The sequence below is a fragment of the Hakea prostrata genome, chromosome 3 (genome assembly GCF_041222555.1).
Source record: "Hakea prostrata isolate BN-2017 chromosome 3, UWA_Hpros_2, whole genome shotgun sequence".
Classification (NCBI taxonomy): domain Eukaryota; kingdom Viridiplantae; phylum Streptophyta; class Magnoliopsida; order Proteales; family Proteaceae; genus Hakea; species Hakea prostrata.
Genome location: NC_142602.1, coordinates 55,779,261 through 55,803,718, shown reverse-complemented (window position 1 = coordinate 55,803,718; position 24,458 = coordinate 55,779,261). Strand labels below are relative to the sequence as shown.

Sequence of the window (24,458 nt, the reverse complement as noted above, 5' to 3'; positions counted from 1 at the left end):
GCTCACCTAATTGTCATCCCACCTTTAAATGCTACTGTTTATAACATTGACTGCTCCATTTCTGCTACTAATATAAGATTTTGATTTCTCATATTATCAATCAAGGTGATGAATGTGGAAACTCTTATCCCCAACTTCTAAATCCAATTTGCTATGTGAAAGTGAGTTTGGATTTGGAAGCATTATGTCCAGTGAGAGCAAACCTTACTGGTTAAAGTCACTTTATGTTTTAAAGTATAATTTTCTTTTTTCCCCCTTAAATGTTTCTTCCAGTTCTTTGTTTCGTTGTGTAATTATTCTGCCCTGTTGCAGGTATGAGGTCTTATATTAGTCATACTTGAAGAGGTGGTCTTGTTGATCATGAAGGTTCAGTAAATTAGTCTCTTCTGAAAAGTTACAAAACTCTTGCCATTGGTCTTATGCCTTGATTTAGTTACCTGAAGTAACAACTACTTCATCAAGTTACAAAACTCTTGCCATTGGTTTTCATGTGGTTTTTATTTTTAATAGAATTATTGCTCTTGTGGATCTTTTTGGAGATATAATATTCACGTGAAGAATCTTGCGTTCTTTTCCTTTTTTGTTCTTCTTCTTGTGGGTTTTCCTTATTTGTTTTGATGTTTATGTTAAACAAATTAATCTTTCGAGATTCACTGCTTGTTTTTTCTGCTTTATTATTTATTATTATTATGTCTTTATGTCCATTTTGATTCTCGTGTATAATGGTGTTCCCAAGGATTTGATCACCTGTTTGACCACCCCATTACCTCGTATTTGCTCTTATCTTCAGATTTGATTTAGCTTCTTGGTAAGTCTGATCAAGATTTGAAATGGGTTTCTATATTTTTTCTATTTCATGCTTGATTTGTTACGATCACTTACCCAATTGATTTAGTTTCCTTTGTATCCCCGTTTAATCTTTAGCTTCCATGAAGAGTTCAGGAATGCAGTGGCCTTTCTCAAACAAGGTATGGTATTTGATCGAATGACGAATTCTGCATCTATTTCCAAGATTGTTTAATTAGTTGGGTCAACAGTACCTCAAACCAAGATAAGTTGCTGTAATTTTCCCCCTCCTAGAAAACCCAAAAATTAAATTTATGAATAATGAAGGTTGAAAATTTTAGGAACAGTTGCACCACCTATTGGCCATTGTTGTCCTTGTCGTCACCTTTTTAAGTTATGGACCATTAAGTGGTTGAAACCCTAGAGTGCCAACTTTAAGCTGTTCTAAGGTGTTTTTAAGCTGTTCCAACATGCTGTGACTGAGTTTCAGATCTGAGTTGGTGACTCTATCAAGTGCTTTTGTAATTTTATAATTTGAAAATTTTGGATTTTCTCTTTCATGCAGGGCTGCTTTGGATAAGGAAATTGGAGTGTTGAGTTCCACCAAATCTGTCACCAAACTTCCACCATAACTCCATTGTCCTGATGGGTTATACAGTTTATACAGTTTCAAGGTCCTCTCTCTCTCTCTCTCTCTCTCTCTCTCTCTCTCTCTCTCTCTCTCTCTCTCTCTCTCTCTCTCTCTCTCTCTCTCCATTAATATGTAACATTCCTATACCAAAGACATAGGTTAAAAATAATAATCCTTATGAAAATGACTTTTTGTCATAGGCTACAGAAGCTATGACCTCTTTGTTGAGCATGGCCCCTCAGCAAGCCACCTTAGCTGATAATGGAGCTATCATTGATGCAAAAGATGTGAAGGTGAATTCTACTTTGCTTATATCTTTTGTCAGGTTCCTTTCTTGAAGCTTTCACATGTTCTCCAATCAGGCAATTGAAGCTTTCATTAGCTGAGTTCATGTTTATCTCTATACGTTGCTATGTGCAAGTTGAACTGGTGTTTAGATTTTATTCTTGGGAGCTGTTGGACGATTTCAGCTTATGGATTGGTATTCGTGGATGTCTTTCTAATTTCTCAGGGATGACCACATGGATTTTATGGACACTTGAGATTACTTGGTTTCAGGAGGGATTTTATAGCCCTACAAATAGAACTTTCAGGTCAAGATTGATCAAACAGGGGCTTTGTTTTGGACGGAAAAAAAAGGGGCTTTGTATAGCCTTCTCTCTTCTTTGATAGTGGGTTGAATCAAACTGATTCTAAGCCACTGACTACGACCAATTTGAAGTGGAACCGGCATTTGACGTAGTCAAGAATCAACTGAAATCGAAGGCATTTGTGCAGTTGGAATATCAAGTTGGTTTGCTGCATCTGATCTCAAGAGATCCCGGGGGCTGCTCTCTTGGGGTTGAGAGGCAGACTTGATAAGTAGACAGCAATTGAGGAATTGGCATTGATAGAGCTATACAAAGCCCCTTACACAGTTTGATTATATAATGGTTCAGATCATCATCAATTTTTTCGTGTTTAAACCTTCTACTACCAAGTAGCAGGATATTTAATAAGTCCCTCAAATGTTACCTGGTATATCTTTCCATCTGATTGCAGCATGTGTTTGTTTCTTATCAAGTGAAGAAATCATCTGGCTGTCCTCAATGAATGTTAAATTGTATTCTAAATGCTCCTTACTATGTAGATGGTTAGCTCGTGGACCCACACTCCTGTGTTAAGTTTTGGTACTGAAGAGAAGAGTGGCTGCTTAGCCTTGCAGAGAGAGTGAAGACAAGATCTAGCTGTTGATGCTGTTGCAGCCTCAAAATGTGATTGGATTATTCCTTTTTGTGCCATTTTTCTTCTTCTCTTATTGGTGTTTAGATTAACATGTAACATCAAGTAGAGTACTGCATGTAGTTTTTGTTGACTTGATTAATATGTATTGTATTTATTTTTCTTAAATTGTGTTCTTTGAATACTGTTAGCTTTTTTGAATTTTCTTTGTATTCATCTATTTGTACGGTCTTTCAGGAATAAATGTAATATAATAGAAAATATAGGGTTTTTTTTTTTTAAAAAAATTTAACGTAATTGGTGGCGGTAAACAAAAAACCGCCACTAATGCATAGGAAATCACAAGGGAATTTATACAGAATTCGAACACAATTAGTGGCGGTTTTTACACAACCGTCACTAAATAGGAAATAACTTGTGTCGGTTTCCTAATTTACCGTCACTAACTACGTAGTATTGGTGGCAGTTTTAGGGATGACCGTCACTAATGAATGACATTTAGTGGCGTTTTTTGACCTTACCGCCACAAAATTGGTATAATTAGTGGCGGTACGTAAAAACCCCACTAAGTAGGCTTAATTCATCCTATTGCATATTCAATTAGGGGTGGTAATTTCCGCCAGCATATTCATACTAATAGTGGCGGTTTTATAAAAACGCCACTAATTACATACAATGGTGGCGGTTTTTTCTACTTTTTCGTGGCCGAAAAAACCCACGCGAAACCCTTTTTTTTTTTTTGTAGTGATGGTTCACTCGATAGTGAAATTTATATGAGAATTTCTAAAAGATTCAAAATGCCTAAATCATATAAAAATTCTCGGAAAATTTGTTCAATAAGGCTTCAAAGATCATTCATTATATGGATTAAGGGCTTGTTTGGTTAAGCGAATCAAGAGATTTCAAATCTCTGGATTCACAAATGAGAGATTTTTACCTGTTTGGTTGTGTGAATCCCTAGATTCATGAAATCTAGAGATTCACATTTTTACACTAAAAACGTGAATCTATAGATTTATGGGTATGAGGTGAAATCCAGAGATTTCACCCATACTATCAAAGCGTTAAAGATTTGAACCATAATTCAATAAATATTTTTTTAGGATAAATCTAAAAATTTCATTTAAAAAATTCAAACTAACCAAACAGTTAATTTTACGAACCATGACTCTAGAGATTTGAAGTCTGTAGATTTGAAATCTCTAAATTTTTGAAATCTATAGACTCAAGAGTCCAAACAGGCCCTAAAGCAATCAGGGCATATGTGGTATAATCGCCTTAGTGAATATTTATTAAAAGAAGAGTACAAAAATGACCCAATCTGCCCTTGTGTTTTTATTAAAAGATATGGATCTAACTTTATTATAATAAGTGTATATGTTGATGACTTGAATATCATTGGAACTCCTGAAGATCTTCCAAAAGTAGTTGAATATTTGAAGAAATAATTTGAAATGAAAAATCTTGGAGAGACAAAATATTGTCTTGGCTTACAGATTGAGCATTTGACAAATGGAATATTTGTTCATCAATCAACTTATACACAGAAGATTTTAAAGCGATTTTCTATAGATAAAGCACATCCATTGAGTACCTCAATGGTTGTAAGATCGCTTGACATAAAGAAAGATCCATTTCGACCCCATGAAAATAATGAAGAACTTCTTGGTCCTGAAGTATCATATCTCAGTGCAATTGGGGCATTAATGTATCTTGCTAATAGTACAAGATCGGATATATCATTTTCTGTAAGTTTATTAGCAAGATTTAGTTCTTCTCCAACATGAAGACACTGGAATGGTATTAAACATATATTTCGGTACCTTTGAGGAACTATTGATTTGGGATTATTTTATTCAAATGAATGTGGACATCAACTTACTGGTTATGCAAATGAAGGATATTTATCTGATCCACGCAAAGCTAGATCACAAACAGGTTATTTATTCACAAGTGGAAGTACAGCTATTTCATGGCGTTCAACAAAACAAACTATAGCTGCCACTTCTTCAAATCATGTAGAGATAATAGCGATTCATGAAGCAAGCCGAGAATGTGTTTGGTTAAGATCTATGACTCAACACATCTAGGAAACATGTGGTCTTCCATTGGATAAATGAATTTCAACAGTATTATATGAAGATAATCCTGCATGTATAGCTCAATTGAAGGGAGGATACATCAAAGGAGATAGAATGAAACATATTTCACCAAAATTCTTCTTCACTCATGATCTTCAACGAAATGGTGAAATCGATGTTCAACAAATTCGTTCAAGTGATAATTTGGCAGATTTATTTACAAAGTCATTGTCTACTTCAAATTTTGAAAAGTTGGTACATAAGATTGGGATACATAGACTTAAAGATATTCAATGATCTTATCATCAGGGGGAATAAAATACGTGCTACACTCTTTTTCCCTTCACCAAAGTTTTATCCCACTGGGTTTTCTTGGTAAGGTTTTTAATGAGGCAGCTAGTGATACGTACTATTTAGATATGTATACTATTTTTCTTTCACTAAGATTTTTTCCCACTGGGTTTTTTCTTAGTAAGGTTTTAACGAGGTACATTATCTATTGATGAACATCCAAGGGGGAGTGTTATAAATAATATTGATTGTGGATATCCATCACCCCCCCCAATAGACAATACTTCCAATTGAAGATCTCAATCACCTCAGCATATAATCTTGGTGATTCACATTCCCATCTTAATTGAAGATTATAGTGATCTCAACACGCAATGTTGGCAGTCAATATTTCCATTCTATGCACCTTCTATCTTGGGCGGCAATCTATCTTTCTATATCAAGAATATCTTATTGTGTGCAAGAATCATATATTGTATTTCCATATCAGAGTAGATGCTCCTTCTATTATAAATATGTAATGCACTCAACTGAATGAATCACTTCTGATTGATCTTATTCTAGTTTTCTTCTTTGTCTCTGATATATTCTCTTTATTTCATAACAGATATTATTTTTTCCCTTCTTAATTATCAAAGGGAAAAATAGATATCAAACATTCAACTTTAACGATCGCTTAACACTGTTAGAGCTGATGGGGTTAACAATAATTTCCTAAAGAGCAGGGTTCTTTTAAAAGTAAAACTATAAGACAGGGGGGCAACTGTAATTATCCTTTTTTTTTTATCAATCACAAGATCAGGAGCCTATAGTTCGAGCAGAGGGAAAATAAGGGTTTTACTAAATGTTGTAACAACAAACAGCCGTTGATTAATGTTGTTCACATGTTTTTTCCAATCACAAGGACGGGGGCTCATGGGCTGAGGAGGGGAAGGGGGGAGGGCGAGTGTGAAAAAATAGAAGTTTAAACCTGAGGCATTCTTGGTTTTACTATCTATAACAGGCTATCATGCCAAAAGGACGTCCAAAGTATTCTTCACATTGGACGTCAAAGTTCATATCCCCTCGGGGCCAAGGGCGAAGCCCCTTTCTATATTAATTATATATCTTCACATTACAGAATACGTTGAGTCGAAGTTTGTATTTATTTATTTTTTGGTAACGGAAGATTTTATTTATTTATTTGTTAAGAAAGTTTTCATTCACTTTAAGTAGCACCCAAGTCTACATTTATACAAGGGTTATACAGTAAGACTTCTTACTGAGAAGTATTATCAACCGAGTCAATGGTTTTTCCATAGAAAGCTAATAAGGTTTATTTTGCAGCTATTAATGGATGCTCCCTGTCATATCACTTAGAAGTGTTGGTGAAGACATCTTCATCCCCGACAACCCCAAACTCAGTCAACAAAATATATACTTTCGTTTGTAATGTCGAGATTTCTAACAAGTGAAGTAGTCTAAGATCTAAATACGCTTCAATTATAAGAATAACACAAACATCAATTCCGCCAATAATTATGAATCGTACTTAAACCATTGAGAGAAGCAGATCATGAACGTAATCTTCTGGATCCCATAAATCCTTGATTTATAAAATTGTTTCTTCTGCATTTGAAATTTTCCTTCTGTCTCATGTTTATCACGTTTCATGTCGGTTTAGATTTTTCTGTAGAGCCATTTCCAGCCAGAATTATTAATCTTAGAATGGAGACGAGACTCTATACATAGTATTAGCTCAGATTGTATGAGTGGAAACGACTGGAGTTACAAGTCAGAGAGAAGATCAAGGAAGAAGAAGAAAAGAAGATAGAAAAATCATGAATTCAGAAAGAGCCAATGATCAGAGAATGCCACCCTTCATTGAATGGTGGAAGAAGATTTCCTTTAGAGAGGTGAAAATGTCCTACCTGTCCTCCAGAAGAGCCATTTTCAGCTCTTTCTTAAAAATTTTGCCAAACAAATTGATGAACTTATTTATGTGTGAATTTTTTCTTTTTTGGTAAGATTTATGTGTGAAATTTTAGAGCATAAGACATCTATTTTGCACACTTATAGTATAATTAATTTGAGTTTTATGTTGTTTTTACAGATTTTAAATTATTTTTTTAGGATTTGAGCAAATATTTGGAGTTTTGGGTATTAAACATGCAATTTACGCTTCAAATTCTCAAGTACTAACGTGATTTGGAGCATAATGGGCTAGAGATGCGATTATGGGCCAACTAGATAATATCTTAGAAAAAAAAGAAAAAAAAAACCAATTTTGATCTACTACAGTACTACTGAGATTAGTTAAGATTTTATTTTATTAAATTTTATTTATTTTCCTAATTATTTTTCTCTCTTTCTCCGGTTTCTATTTATTTTACTTTATTATTTTCTTAATAAATTCAATTTTTTAATAAAATATATGTATATTCTTTTTCTCTTTCTTCTCCACCTTTAACTCAGGTATATATAGTTTTTATTTTTCTCCACTTATTCTCTCTCTCTCTCTCTCTCTCTCTCTCTCTCTCTCTCTCTCTCTCTCTCATTCCAAACATTTTTCTTTTTCTTTTTATTATTATTTTTTCTCAATTCTTTCCACCTCCAAGGTTTCTACTTTTTATTCTTTATTTCATTTTTCATATTATTATTTCTTTCATTATTTGTAAATCATTTGCCATTTCCTATAAATATACATTTCCCTTTTAGACTGATGTTTTTACCTTTTATTCTCTTTAGCTTGTTTAGGTTTTCTTTAGTTCTTTGATTATTTAAGTGTGGGGTTCTAATATTTTTATTTAGTTTAATTTATATAAATGCATTTTCTTTCTTTTGATCAATGCAATTTCATTTTCAATTCCGAGTTCAAGATTCAAGATTCAAATTCAAAGAGGATTTGTTTTTCTTTAGGTTTAACAATTGCAGATTTGGATCATTCCAGATCTAGTTGTTCCGGTTAGTTGAGATTTGAATCGATTGTTCAAGTTTTTTTTTTTTTTTTTTTTTTTTTTTTTTTTTCATTTGAGATTCGAAGGATGCAAGTAAGTATCCTTCGTCAACAATCTTCTCTTTCCCCTCCATTCTCGCTTATGTCTTTTTCTTTTTTTTGGTACACAAACGGGGTCAAAGACCCAAGCAGAAACAAAACAGAGTCAAAATGACTCAAAAAGAAAAACCTAACTCATAATAATGAGAGACTTATCCGCCTGAAGGATCCTCTCTAAGCCAGAAGGAGGATCCAGACAGCTCGGCGAGCCATTTTCTCCCTGAGTGTGAACTCTCACCATCCAGTCAGCGGTTGAATTTGCTTCTATGTATATCAAAACTAAGCGAATATCATTTCTATCCTTTAAAAGTTTCTTTATCTCTTCTATGTAATCTGCAAACTTACCTTGAGGCTTCTTAGAAGAGTGCACCAAATGCACCACCTCCGATGAATCTGTTTCCATAATTACTGGAATTTTTTGCAACAATAGAGATAACTGTAAACCCATAAAAGGGCTTGTAGTTCAACCTCTAGAGCTAAGCATGGCTGTAAATGTTGTGCAAAACCAGCTATATACTTTCTAGCTGAGTCACGGATGACCCCACCAGCTTGGGCAAAAACCCATTTCCTGTTAGTTGTTCCATCTATATTACATTTGTACCAGCCTACAGGAGGAGGAAACCATTTCACCAGCTCTCTGTTTTTAAGAAAACCACCTATCTTCGATACACAAGGGAGCCAAGCTTCATTTACCTCCTTTATAAAATTTTGCAATGTTTCCAACCCTTGGTTGGGTCGGTGATAATCTACTTCATGAGCTTCCTTATTTCTCCATCTCCATAATAGATAAAGTAAGCATGAGAAAATTACCGGCCACCCATCTCTTCCTTTAGTACTATTGCCGCAAATGTTATCCAGAAGTCAGGCTTCCTGGTTAAGCTCAAAGAATTTACTTTGTAGAGCTATAGGAACCAAGCGATTCCATATTCCTTTTGCATATATTCAATCCCTCATCACATGAAGAATATCTTCAAAAGGATTAAGGCAAAAATTACAAGCTGTATGATTCAGGAGTTGTAATTTCCGTAAATGAGAGTTTGTGAGGAGACGGTTGTTACTAATCAGCCAAAGATGCTTAATTACACGTTGAGGAACTTTAAGTTTCCATATTCCTGACTAGTAAATCTTTCCGAATGTGCCCATTGAATTACTGTTCTCCTTTTTTGCCAACACTTCATAGCCAAATTTAATAGTATAAATACCATTTCTTGTATGCTTCCAAATGATACAATCTTTATTCCCATTTGAAATTGGTGGGGCCGATTGAAATATCTTGTTGCATATTTCTTTAGGAAGAAAATCTCACTTATGTCTACCCCTCCATATTCTTAACTTATGATTTACTTTTCAGTATTTATTTATTGTTTTCTTATCTCCTGGATCCTTGATCAAAGATGTCTACAGTCGTGACTCTCTTTGATTAAGGTTTTTCTTTTCCATTTATTGCTTTGTTATTTATTTTGTTATTTACTTTCTGCATTTTATTTTTCTTTAATATCGATTCATCCGATCAGTGGACTATTTGCTACAACAAAGGGTCTACGGTCAAAGTTATTCTAATTATACTTCCCTTCCCTCAATCCAGAACTGACACTCAGACCACTTTTTCTTTTATTTGTTTATTTATTTATCGTTCGTAATTTTTATTCCTACTTTTTATTGATGCAGTTTTTATTTTTTATTTTTTATTTATTTATTAGATGAGGAATGATTAGCTTATGTATGTTTTACTTTTATTCACAATTCAATCGCATTAAATGTATGTGTTAGGACCGCTCATTTAGATCTGCTAATTTAGTTAATTAATTAGTTAAAATTTTTTATTTGCATTCTCACGTTACCATTAAGAGGTTAATGCTAAAGTAACATATCTCATTGAGATCGATCCGTTAGCCATATGATACTGTGCGCTTACGGTTACGTCTATTTCACGAATACAAATCAAAATATAATTTTTTTTTTCTTTTTAAGTTTTAAGATGCTAAGGTTTATTTTGGACCGTTTATGCATATGTTAATGATGCGTCCAAAATCTGCTCAGCCCTTAGATCTCCTCTCGATGACCTGCAAAACGAAAGCGTCAGATGTGGCCCGACCGCGGGGGTCAGGAGTCCACCTCCGAAGGCTAAGTCAGTTGATGAACTTAATCACAAACGGCTCTGCTAGAAGCACAGAGCTAAGGAATAAAGAACTGGGAAAAGTGATCTAGATCGTAAGCCGCTGATAGTTTACGTCTATCAATATGTATCTGAATCTGAGTATGAGTCTCAGATTGTGTGTGTTTCAGATCCCCCTCATCTCGCATGGCAGTGAGGTTTATATAGAGTGTACCTTCGAATCTCCTTCGTTGGATGCACTTGAGCCTTCTTCGGGTAGTCGTTGGATCTTAACAGTTAGATCCGTTGAGCAATAGACTTCTACTAGTTTGGACTAGTAGAGGACTCTTGAGATAACCTTTAGGTTATGCGATGATTATCCCTTCGATAATGATTAGCCGTAGCCGTCAATTCTAGTCTGCCATCATTAGGGTAATTAACCTAATCCATCTGTTGGATTAGGGCGTGCTTGTAGCTGAATAAGCTTTCTTCCTCAGCCAGCCATCTTCTGGATCCGGTTCGCTCGGGAGCGAGTCGGTTCCCTCTGACTCGACCGGGGTCGAGGGTAGAACCAGGTATGAACCCGGTCCGATCATAATTTCTCCATATCACGAGCCCCCGAGACCAAGCGTTCGGTCGATCCCGAGGGCTTGGTTTTTAACTGGGTTCTTCGTCAGGAGATAGTCTCTGCGTGTTCCATTAAATGTCATATCACATTTAATGCGGTGGTCACTTTTCCTCGAGCGTTGTGAGGGTAAGGCCACGTGTCTCCTTGCAGTCGATCTGTCGTGGCTCACGTAATCCAAGTGACGGTTTCTGAACGCCTGTTTAGGATTCGTGAGTTCAAACTTTCAAACATCTTCTAATCGCGATCGTCGATTTTGAATCAATCTCGATCGTTCAGGTTCCCGAACACTAGTGCCGGTGTTTTAAAAGCGGTTCGTTGTCTTCGTAGGTTTCATTCTTCCTGTCCGGAATTTGAACTTTTGTTGTCTGCTTCGCGCCTTCCTGCTCTCAAGCTTTTGCCTCACTGAATCAATAAGTTTACTAGTCTTTTTCTTTTTGTAGTTTACTGAAACAAGTAATGGCGGATAATAGGGCTTCTCAGGTACCCAGTGTTAGTAATAGTAGTGGTAATGAAGCTTTTGCTTCTCCTCCTTCCGAACAGTCGGATAGTGATTACAAAACCCTAACTGTCCTCTAGCGCGAGTTTGCTAAAGTTTCTCAAAAAGGTTTAGAGAGAAAAACCAAAACTCCTTCTGTCCTCCTCAAGTATGGATCTTCCAAGACTGCCGAGTCTTCTAGGCAGCCTCAAACTTCCAGGTCCGATGGTGGACCTGGCTCTGTTCCCTCCATTTACAAGGAGGAAACCCTTCTTTCAGCCATCCCAGATTTTGATTTTCCTTCATCTTATCAGGTTAGGGCTCCCCATCCTGATGAGAGGGTTGATTCACCCTTTCGGGTGAATTTTCTCTGTACATAGATGCACTGGAAAGCGGGGTTCGCTTTCCCTTTTTTAATCATTTGTTCTCCGCAGTTCTGAATCATTGGGACATTTGTCCCGGAATGCTCCTTCCCAATAGCTGGCGTCTCATCGTCGGCTTCTTGGGTTTGTGTTTTGAACTTGGCATTACGCCATCTCTTTCTCTCTTTGTACATTTTCATGTTCGTTCTATCTCCCATCCTCACGGATGGGTTTTTCTGTCCAAACACAATAAGGCTGAACTTGATTGGACGGGCAGAATCCTTGCCAAAGGAACTTGCCCTTCTAACCACAAAAGATGGCGCGAACGATATTTTTTCTGTCGAGCGCCTCCATCGGATCTTAACTTCCCGACCGCCTGGAGGCGGTGTACTTCTTCTTCCGAGAATAACCGAGGCCTTCCCTTATCCAAAGAAGATGAGGCGACCATCAGGAAGGTCAAATCCATTCCATGGTATCAAGAGATACATGGACTTGAGGTGGAGTATAACTCCATTCTTCAGCACTGGGGCCTGGCTCATTGTGAACTTCTAACCATCATCTTTTAATTTTACTGAAGTGATATGTCTTTAATTCTGACTTTTGCTCTTCTTTGCAGTGCCTCCAAGAATGAACCTTGAGAACCTGCGAGTGAAGGCTGCTAGGGCCATTGCGACAGCCGAGCAACGATCGCCTAGAGCCTTAACCGTTGATCAAGAGGCTTCTGTTCCCTCTCCCCACCCCTCTTACAGGGGTATCAGGAATATCAGGCCCGTGGCTGATTGTCACGCCCTCCCAGCCGGTACCCTATCTGGCATACCCGAGAGTGTGATCCACAGCCCGAAGATCAGGTATCGAGTGATCAACCTCCCACATAAACAATAACATAATCATGAACAATCATAATAAAAGTGCGGAAGATTAACCATAGATCCAATAAAGAAAGAATGGATCATAAATGAATCAGAATGATAGATATAATCAGAGTGTCAAACAGATAAGTAAAGTGAGGCAAATATCCCACTCTACAACCAGCGGAAAAGTAGCTCTAAAAGAATAAACTAGACACAATCTAATCCCAGTAGCAAGTACATTGGGTAACTAAATTGTTCTCCACTTTATAGATAACATCCTTATAAGTGTAAATCTCATAAATGGCACAAGGACGCTTCCACTCAATGGTCGGACTAAGCATCGTACGGAGCATAACCACTCGCGGGATCTTCGGAGTAATTGTGGTAACCGCAATCACCTTCCTGGAGATATGCCTCTTCGCCTTGCGCTTCTTCATAGGGACCGTCATAGTACTCAGTACCTACAGGATAGCCTAACAAACATTGTACAATAAAGGAATGAGTTTCAAAGAAACTCGGTAAGAAGCGATTAAAATCCATAATAACATAAATGGCGGGATTCCGAACAATCATAAATGCAATATGATATGAGACAAGCAATGAATGAATGAATCTAACTCTATGTATGCTGGTCTCTATTGGCGGACATGCTTTAAGTCATAGCACCGTACTTCTTTAGGAAGGTCCACTCACATCCTCAACCATTTAAGATATCTTGGATTCTCTCACGGATCATTTCACCGGTCTTGAGCAGCCGATTGGTAATGGGACCTTCATCCCTCGGGACAAACCATGGCAGGGGGTTAAGTCAACACACTCTCTCACAACCATTTGGTATAAGTTTCGGCGCATGTCGGGGTAAAACCTAGCCAAATGCAAGTCTTCTACTTAGTTACATCAAGTCGGATCCGAGATACTTCCATTCCTCATCCCCGACGATCCTTTCCGGTATCCTTCACACTAGAGTCCTCATAGTCCCCGACTACGGACTCATCAACCCTATTGGTTATCCACATATGGTAAACGGGAAGCTCTCACGTCCTCTCACGGGTTGGTTACCGGTCTTAAGCGCCCGTGAGCCCAAGTCTAACCATATGCAACCCTACCAATAAATGGCCCCCACAATGTGATTCCTGTCCTCTCACGGGTTGGTTACCGGTCTTGAGCGCCCATGAATCCCCATTGCTACCACGGGTCGTTCGGTCTCAATACCCCCTCCGATTAGGGTCTCGACATAACAGGACATCCTAGCCAAACACTACTAGACAATCCTAGATATGTCATCCAACAGTTTAGGAAGGTGTCCAGAGGGCATCTTCGGAAACATCCCATAATATTCCCGTAGTAGTCCAAGGACGAAGTGTCAAAAGGACACCTCTCCTTTCCAAACCATACTTAAGCATACACATGCATCAATTCATATCATCACATATATGGTAACTTCATATATGGAAAGAAATCAATAATTACAATCACTTGTATAACATTGGTAAGTAAATCATACATGAATCAATTTAATATGAATAAGTAATGCTACTGTAATCAAAGTTATGCAACAAGTAGTATATCATTGTAAGAATCTAATTTAGGAATCATATCAATGATATTCAAATATAGAAACTAGATTCATGCTATCTATGTAATTAAGGAAATAACCATCCTTACCTTTTATAACTCGCAAAGGAATCCTAAGAAATCAAGTAAGATCTTGGCAAACTTGAGAAGAAGGTCCTAAACAAGTATATACAACATATTAGGAAAGATTCCTAACAGAAAAGATACCAAAACATCCAACACAGACCAATTCCGGAGTTGCTGTACTCATTGGTCGAGTGGATTGGTCGATCGGTCCAATCGACCAATCAATCGACCAATGCAAGACAGTAGCCTAAAAAAAACAGAGTTTTAAGATATGAAATCCGAATTTGGTGGTTCAAAAGGGTACTAATCAAGGGGTAAACTACATCAGTAGTATTCTAACATATAGGGGACCTCAAAACACCAATCAAATCTAGATATCAAGATCCAAATTAGGAAACAAAAAGTTACCATAATTAGATCAACCATGGATCTTGATGAATTCGAAATAGAAATCAAAGACAAGAACAATAGGAGGATGGATCATTGCTTCAGGTAAAGGTATCATGAAAACATACTTAGATCTTCAAGGAAAAAGCTTAGAAGCATAAATCTAAATAAGGAAATAAAACCTACCATATATGTAACTACCATGCTTCATGAAGAACACATAGTATGGTAGAAGAGAACAACTAGAAATTGATAGATTATGGATCATGGAAAGAAAACACAGTAATTAACTACTAACATGATCAATATCGAAGATCCAAAGAGATCAGAATTCAAATCAGAAGTTTAACAAGATTAGATCATGGTTTGATCATGATTCCTTCAAAAGCTTGCAATGATCATGGTTAAGATCATTGTTCTAGCCTCAAATCCTTAGGATGATCATGAGAACATGTTCAGAGATGTTTGCAACAGAGAATGCAACATCTCTTCTACTGTCTCAACTCAAAAAGGAAAGAAAAACAAAGATGGAGGAGAAGAAGAGAGAGTAGACATACCTTTTAATGCAAAAGGAAGAGTTTCGACGAAGATCCGTCAAGAAAACAACAAGGATGCAAGGGAGATGACTTGCAGAGGTCTTTGGTTCGTTCCAGAGAGTTTGGAGGCAGCAAATACGAAGTAGACTCGAGATTGGGCTTAAATAGAGCAAGAAAAACCTAATTGCCAAAGACAGCACTCATTGGTCGAGTGGATTGGTCGATGGCCCAATCGACCAATCAGTCGACCAATGCTGACAGCAAGACCAAAACAGGGAATTGAAGGCCCAGATCAAATCCAATCCTAAAGGGGTTTTGCACACATGTCAAGTGACTTATCTAATAGGTAGAAATGCCTTCAAACCAAGATAGAGAGCACTCCAAGTCCATCAACTAATCCGATCTTCATCAAGATTCAGTTTCCATAAATAGAACTTCATCAACAACTTTCATGGATTCAAAGCCAGACACCAAGTCCTCCACTGGGATGGCCCAAAGCTGACTTCTTACTTTACTCCGGGTCATCGGACCTACAAATAACAAGGTTTCCGGGTCAAGGTTAGGGCTGGGTTTTACACTGATGCTTCGGGTAAAGGGAAGAAGCCAATGGTGGAGAGGTCTAATGTCTCCTCCTCCGCCTGAACCAAAAGGAGGCATGATACAATTGATGCTTCCTCCCATAAAAAATCCAAAACTTCAACGGATTGTGAGGAGGTCTTCACCCCCCAGGGACCCTGAAGTTGACCGACAGGGTGACTCGGGACCATGAGAAAGCTGCAGAGTGGAGCTCCCTCAGTCTTGTTCCTTCTGATCGCCAGGAATTTGAAAACCTGGATGACGTTGCCCTTGTTAGTCAATCCATAACATACCGGTCTTCTTGCTTATTTATTTTTTCATAATTTCTTATAACTTCTTCTGATAATTTCCGCCTTCCCAGGAATGCTGGGTTGAACTTCTATCAACACATGGAAGCATTGAGCCGTGTTGGCCGCAATAGCTCCTTGCTGCAGACCTGTGAAGAGAATTTGGCCACAGCCAATTCTGAGATAGACCGGCTGATTGCAGTTGTCACATCCTCCCAGCCGGTACCCTAACTGGCATACCCGAGAGTGTGATCCACAGCCCCGAAGATCAAGTATCGAGGAAATCATCCTCCCACATATGCAATAACATAATCATGAACAGAAATAAATCAAGGTTTAATATTATAAACAAGGTTCAAAACAAGAAATGAACAATCAGAATAATCAGAGTGCGGAAAGATACCAGATATCCAATGAAATCAAAAAGGAGTGAAGTGAGGCGGAAACTCACTTTACCAAAATAGCGAAACGTAGTATAAAAATCAAAAGGGATTACAACTGAAACAAATGTACTAATAAATAAACTAAGATCAAGCGTCTTCAAGTTTATAGATAACGTCTTCATAAGTATGGACTTCATCAATCCAATGAATACGTTCTAACTCTATGCCGTTCTCAAAAGTAGTACGCAGCTTGATCCGCCGGGGGATTATCAAAGTAATCTTGATCGTTGCCAGCACTTTGCGTGTAATACGCTTCATCAGCTTGTGCTTCGTTGTACTGCTCGTCATAGTATTCTGTACCTGCAGGATAATCTAACAAAAAGAAATATACAACATGAATGAGTTTTGAAGAAACTCAGTAAGGTAGTTAATCCATAACATCATAGATAACATGTGGCAAAACATAACATGATGCAATGCAGTATGAAACAAGTAATGTATGTATGCATCTAACTCTATGTATGCTGGTCTCTATGGCAGACATGCTTTAAGTCATAGCACCGTACTTCTTTGGGAAGGTCACGCATACGGCTCCTGTTGGTAGTGGGTCCGGGCATCCCTCTTGGACAAACCATGGTAGGGGGTTAAATCAACACACTCTCTCACAACCATTTGGCATAAGTACTGGCGCATGTCAGGGAAAAACCTAGCCCAATGCAAGTCATCTACTCAGGTCCAGATACTTCCATTCCTCCCCTCTCGGGATCCTTTCCGGTATCCTTTCCACTAGAGTCATGGATATTACTCACCGGACTCATCAACCCTATTGGTTATCCACATATGGTAAACGGGAAGCTCTCATGTCCTCTCACGGATATAACTCACCGGTCTCGAGCGCCCATGAGCCCAAGTCTAGCCATATGCAACCCTCCAATAAATGGCCCCCACAATGTGATTCCCGTCCTTTCACGGATATAACTCACCGGTCTTGAGTGCCCGTGAATCCCCATTGCTACCACGAGTCGTTCGGTCTCAATACCCTTCCGAATCGGGTCTGATATAATAGGGGTATATCCTAGCCAAACACTGCTAGACATCCCTAGGTATGACAACCAATGATTCGGGAAAGCGTCGATGGGCATCTTCGGAGAACATCCCATACTATTCCCTCCGATGTCCAAGGACAGAAGCATCAAAAGGATACTCCCCAATCCCAAACCAAACTTAAGCAAACACATTCTCAGAACAGTCATGACATACACAACCAGCAGTTCATCATATACAAGAGAATGTAAAAGCGAAAATCAGATTAGGCAATAATAAGTAATTCATGTATCATGATTAATAAAATGACAATATAAACAAGTGCTATCTCACAGTAGGAGATCAGAATTAAAGTACAACAACAGTAGGTAATCTCATAGTTTCACAAAGTAGAAACCAGAGATCAAGCAATCTATGTAGTTAAGGAATCAACTGTCCTTACCTTCTAACTTGAATGGAATCTTAAAGAATCAAGTATGATCTTGACTAAACCTGAGAAGACAATCCTAAACAAGTGCACACAACATGTTAGGAAAGATGCATAAAGGAAAAGATCATAAATCAATCGAAACAGACCAAGATTGAGGTTGCTGTACTCATTGGTCGATTGATTGGTCTGCTGGACCAGTCGACCAATGAGTCGACCAATGCAGACAATGGCCTGCAAGAATCCGGATTTTGAGATTCCAGAACCGAATTCGATGGTTCAAAAGGGTACAATTAAGAGGGGAATTATCATGGTAGTATTCTAGGGTATAGAGGATATCAAATCATAACTCAAAACAGTTCTCAAGTTACAACCTAGAAATCATGAGGTTAACCTGATTAGGGTTATCATAGGTTAGGAGGGAAAAAAAATAGAAAGATTAAAGATAATGAACTAGGATATGAAAGAATTCAGATCTAGTAAAGGAAACATAATAATTGGGTTACCATGATTAAACTAGAAGTTCTTGATCTTACCCAAGAATTAGGGTTTTACCCTTTTTGGTTCCCTCGGAAAATAATTGTGAGATCTGGATGAAGGGAGATAAATTGTTAGCCAAGAATAACAAGAAGGGTCATTCAATGATGAAGTTTAGGTTAACACAATATTACTCAAGAAGATTTTCCTTCACAAGGGAGGTTACCAAAAGTTCTTCAGACAATCACACAGATTAGGGTTTCAAAGAATTAGGGTTAGGGTTTTCAAGAATTCAATAGGTAGGGTTTAAGAACTTGATGATGATCATGAGTCTTAAAGAATATGGTGAGATCAAAGAATTGATGATTACAAGGATGCTTCATCACCTTTCTGATCTCAATGAAAACAGAATAAAAGAAAGAAAATCAGAGATAGAAGAGAGAGTGGTTGAGATCATACCTTTGCCGTAGAATGATGAAGAATTCTTCAAGTCTTTGAAAGAGATCACCAAAGAATGCAAGGTAATGGGTTAGATTAGGGTTCTAACTCGTTCCAGAGGCTTAGGAGGCAGAGGAGGCGGAGTATTCCCGAGATTAGACTTAAATAGAAGTGACAGGATTCAAATTTCAAAAACAGAATCAATTGGTCGATTGATTGGTCGATTGGTCCAATCGACCAATGAGTCGACCAATCAAGACAGCAACTTCAAAACAGGGAATTGAAGGCTCAGATCAAGTCCAAAAATCAAGGGGTTTTGCACACCTCTAGAGTGACATACCTAGGAGTTAGAAATGCCTTTGAATCAATACAGAGACCACTCCAAGACCATCAACTAATCCAATCTTCATCCGGGTGCAGTTTCCACCATTGGAACACTAGCATCAACACTCATGGATTCCAATCCAGCCATCAAGTCTTCAACAGAAATGGCCCAAAGATGACTTCTTGCCTTACTTCGGGTCACTGGACCTACAATAAACAGAGTTTCCGGATTAGGGTCAGGGCTGGGTTTCACAACAGCTGCCGAGGAGTTGCAGAGAAAGCATAAGGAAGAAGTGATCTCCCTCAAGGAGGCCCTTGATGCTTCGAAGGCTCGTGCCACTGCTGCCGAGCGCGAGGCCAGGAAGCAAAAAGAAGCTGCCACGTTGTTCGGTGATAGGCTTAAATTTCAATGTAGGGAGAACGAAGAATATCTGAAGTGGGCGGTCCCTAGCAAGCCCGAGCATATCAAGCCAGAGCTTCGGAAGGAGTGTGTTCGGAAATACCTGAACAGCGTACCTTTCTCCGAGCTGCTAGGTGCCTACAACATTCAAGCTTATCTTTTGGGGCAGAATGACATTTGGGAGCAAATTCTCTCATCAATCCCTTCCTTCGATACTACTCCCTCTCGTGAGGTGTGCCATAAAGAGGTCTTCGGGAAGTTAGGCATGGATCTTCCAGACTGGGCTTGGGAAGAAAATGATCATTTTCCAGCTGACCCACAATATGAGGCATATCTGGCTGACGAGCCGGCGCTTCCAGAGGAGAAGTCACAAGCCGATTCACAAGCTGCTGCTAAAGAGGACTCTGACAATGTTATTCTTGAGGAAGGCTCTTCTCAGGATCTTGAGAAAAGTCCTCCCGACCAGGGTCCCTCGGGCAACAATGAAGAAGAGGCTTAGGGAGTTATCTTTTTTTTTTTTTTTTGTAAATATTGACCTCCTTGCTAATGAATAGACACTTCTTTTTCATGTTGGCCTTCCCTGTCTCCTGCTGAAATCTTGTCTTGAATATCAAAATATAAATGATAAAACTTATCACTTAACTTCACATTCTTCGACAAATAATAATCTTGTAGAGATATTATGAAGATGCGTTTTGGAAATATGCATTAATCTTCCCCACTACTTCATTTACTGCAAAGTCCACACGTTTCCCTTCTCGTATCTGCGAAGTCCAAACGTTTCCTTGCTCTGGTATACCATTCACTGTTTCCAATGAATCGAAAATACATCCATTATTACAATGGCGGTGCGACGATTGGAGGTATCCCTGCATCGGGTGCTCGCCTCCACATGTTTCCATGTGGCATCCCTCCGACCGTTGATCTTGCTTTCTACGGATTTCGAAGCGTCATTTCGATCTGGGCCATTGGTTGTCCTTAGCTCTCAACCGTCGTCTTAATACCTGAGGCTATTTAAAGCCTTCGTGGGTACTCTCCATCTATCCTGCTATCTGCAAGTTAGATTTGCTAAAGCGACATTCCGTCCTCCTGTTTGCTTCCGTATTCCTTGTACTCCAACAATAACTCTATCAACCTCTGAACAAGTGATTTTTTTATTACTCATCTCTTTCCCCCTGAGTAAACTGCACAGTAGTAGTAGTTGGGGTTTAGTTAATCGGGTTTTCATAAGTGATAGAGAACTAGGGTTTTCCCTCTTTTCTTTCATCGTTGGATTTGTGTACTGATACGGCTTTTCTGTTTATATAGTGGCTCCCAGGATTAACCCGAACTTTATCAGAGCGAAGTCTAGCAAGAAAATCGTTTCGTCGGCGGTGGTTGGGGCCAGTGAGGTGGTTTCAGCTAGTGAATCCTCCAAGCGTAAGGCGACTGCTGTTGGTGAATCTTTAAGTCAGATTTCCACAGTTTCTATTGATGCCGTCCCTGCGCCTCTTTTGCCCGAAGTTATCGCTCGTCTTTCCCAGGAAGATCTTGATCACTCCATTGTTGATGGCGCTGCTGACGCCCCTGCTGCAGAGACCGTTGGTGCACCCCCGAAGGAGACTTTTCGGGCATCTGAGGCAACTATGTTGGCATCTGATGAAGGTGTGGTCCCAGTAGGTGTTGCTCCTATTTTCAATTCTAGTGCTTGTTTGGCATCCTCCTCCTCTCCTTTGGAGTTGGAGGATTTTGCCACTAGGAAGCGCCGTCGGGTGACAAGTGATGCAGCTCATCCTTCTCTTGATGTAGCTCATCCTTCTCATCCTTCGCCCGAATTAGTGTCAAACGAGTTTGATAGAGCGTTGGAATGGTGCACTGCTGCTCGAATGACTTCTGAGAGCGCAGTTCTTTCCAAACTTCCAGATGAAGTCTTTATGAAGTCACTGGTGATGTAAGTCTTTCTTCATTATCTTTCGATTCTGAATATTACTCTTCTGCTCCTTTTTAACTAGGAAGTTGTTTGTAGGAGTCTTACTGGTAACTTCCACAACCAAGTGGAAGCAGCCTCTAGGCTCAATAGGTTGAGCAATGAAGTTTCTAGGCTTCGGGACATCTCTGAAGCTAAAGATGCTGAGATTGTTCGCCTTAGGAAACTAGCTTGGGAGGTTGCAGGAGAAAAGAATTCGGTGATCGATCGTCTCCAGTCAGACTTGGATGATGCCAGGGAGAAGATCCAGCAACTGGAACGAGCAGTTGGAAAGTCAGGAGCCAAAGGATCTGGAACGTTACCCCAAAGGCAAGCTATCGTTCCTTTGCCCGAATCCCTTCTAACTGATGTTCACAGAGCCTGCATCTTCAAGTATTTACACAGTAAGCCTTTTGTTGATATGCTGAATGCTTATAACTTGCAGGCATACTGGGATGGTGAGAACGAAGTATGGGAATCAATATTAAGGAAGGATCCTCATTTTGATACGACTCCCTACAGTGCTGTTTGCCATCCTGAAGTATTTACCAAACTGGGCCTTCCTCCTCCTGACTGGGCCAAAAATAAGATTGATCCTCCGCCTTCTAATCCAGATATTATGCATTATCTGGAAGACTCTCCTGTTTATCTCCCTTGGAAGGATTCAATTATGACGAGCTCGCCTTGAATGCAAGTTTGGTCGAAGACCATACTTCTCCTGGACAAGCTGGACAAAGAGTATGAAATTGCGGAGGATTTTATACATACTGAAATGTTTTTTGTAATCCTCATTTCTCCTCTTCTTTTCCTTGAATCCATACCAATGGTTGACTCATGTGTTTGTTCTAGCAATGTTGTGCCGATCTTGTATGACTTCTTAATGATCACCGATGATGACTTTCTTTTTTGACTGAAGATTATATCCAGCTCTTGTAATCTTATGTTTTGATACTGGCCTCTTTCGATCTTTTGAAGAAATAAGAAATTAACTTCATCTTGGACTTTGCTAGCCACTTGAATCGCTGTTGCATTAGGTCTTAGTTGTTTGAAACAATGCCTTTACTTAAAGATTTTCGGAGAAATACAATAAGTCTTAGAAGGAACTCACTCGGGTTTTAAACCGATGCCTTTACTTAAGGATTTCCGAAGAAATACAATAAGTCTGAGAAGGAACTCACTCGAGTTTTAAACCGATGCCTTTACTTAAGGATTTCCGAAGAAATACAATAAGTCTGAGAAGGAACTCACTCGGGTTTTAAACCGATGCCTTTACTTAAGGATTTCCGGAGAAATACAATAAGTCTGAGAAGGAACTCACTCGGGTTTTAAACCGATGCCTTATAGTTGGATCTTGTTCTTGAATGTGGTGTATGATGCCCTCCAATCAAAAGATAATTTGTTGAAAGCCAAAAATTGCATTGATTGAGTTGAAAATGTTTACATCGCGAACAAAATTGAAATCATCATCAAGGATAAAACTTTTTGAGATGCCTGGCATTCCACGAACGATCCAACTCTTTCTGGGTGTTGATGTTCTTCAGCCTCATATTCTGTTTCGTTATTACTTGCTTCAAATGCAAATCTCAAAGCATATCGAATAATAAATCCTGCTGGACTTTTCAATAGAATTCCAGCTCCTGCTCCATCTTTATTACTCGAACCATCCACATATACCTCCCAAATGGTTGGTATAATGAGATCCTCGACGGTGGATTCCACCGGTGCAGTAGTTTCTACTACAAAATCGGCTAGCGCCTGAGACTTGATTGCGGTTCTGGGCTTAAAGCTCACTTGGAACTCGCTAAGTTCAACCAACCAGGACACCATCCTTCCAGATAAATCAGGTTTATTAAGAACTTTACTGAGAGGAAAAGTTGTAAATACCTCAATTGGATGAGCCTGAAAGTATGGCCTTAGCTTCTCGGCGGCCATCATGAGAGCCGAGCACGCTTCTCAATCTGCGAATATCGTGTCTCCGCATCTAGCAATACGTGGCTCACATAGTAAATCGGCCACTGTTTTTTATCTTTCTCACGAACAAGTACTGCACTGACCGCTGAAAGGGACGTCGCTAGATATAGCTGTAATATTTCCCCCTTCTCTGGTCGGGACAAGATCGGCGGTTGTCCGAGTGCTTCTTTTAACTCCTCGAAAGCTTTCTGGCATTCTTCGGTCCATTTTGCCTCCTTGTTACCCCTCAAATCTTTGAGTGCCTTGAAGAATGGCAAACACTTTTCTCCAGACTTGGAGATGAATAGATTCAAAGCGGCAACTCTCCTTGTTAAACACTGCACATCACGAACAGTTTTGGGAGCCTCCATATCAATCAGAGCTTGTATTTTGGCAGGATTAGCCTCAATACCTCTCTGTGACACCATGAAGCCCAAAAATTTGCCCGAGGAAACTCCAAAGGCGCACTTTTCTGGATTCAGCCTCATTTGATATTTTCGCGATGCGAGAATACCTCGAGTCAAATCCGCAATATGATTTGCTTTTGTAAAGCTCTTCACTAGCATGTCGTCAACATAAGCTTCAACATTCTTTCCTATCAGATCTTTAAAAATCTTGTTGACGGCCCTCTGAAACGTTGCTCCTGCATTCTTCAGGCCAAATGGCATGACTTTATAGTAGTAGCTTTCACGATCAGTCATGAAAGCCGTAAACTTCTCATCTTCCTTATTCATAAGGATCTGATTATACCCTGAGTAGGCATCCATGAAACTTAGAGTTTCATATCCCGCAATCGCATCTATCAAAAGGTCAATCCAAGGTAACAGATAGCAATCTTTAGGGCAAGCTTTGTTGAGATCTGTGTAATCTGTACACATTCTCCACTTCCCATTCGCCTTTTTTACCATTACCACGTTAGCTAACCAAGTTGGGCATTCAATTGGTTCTATGAAACCAGAATTCTTCAGTTTTTCAACCTCGCCCCGAACGGCTTCATATTTTTCAATGGAGAAATTTCTCCTTTTTTGTATCACTGGTTTCACCTTCGGATCTATCCAGAGTTTATGCTCTGCGACAGCCCAATTGATTCCTGGCATGTCTTCAGCAGACCATGCAAATACGTCTTTATTCTGTTGAAGAAATAACTTCAACTCATCTTTGAATTCCTCCAGCTGTTCAGACCCGATA

At 39.0% G+C, this 24,458-nt stretch overlaps 1 long non-coding RNA gene across 2 annotated transcripts; it reads left to right on the top strand.

Moving 5' to 3' along the window:
- The first annotated feature begins 899 nt into the window (after positions 1–899).
- On the top strand, positions 900–2,805 carry LOC149022557 (uncharacterized). 2 transcript variants are annotated; one of them, XR_016172031.1, is made up of 4 exons: positions 900–968; positions 1,352–1,460; positions 1,618–1,710; positions 2,547–2,805. It is a non-coding gene; the product is annotated as an uncharacterized LOC149022557 (long non-coding RNA). The 2 variants fall into 2 exon arrangements; XR_016172032.1 differs by having other exon boundaries at positions 1,929–2,805.
- The last annotated feature ends 21,653 nt before the right edge of the window (positions 2,806–24,458 follow it).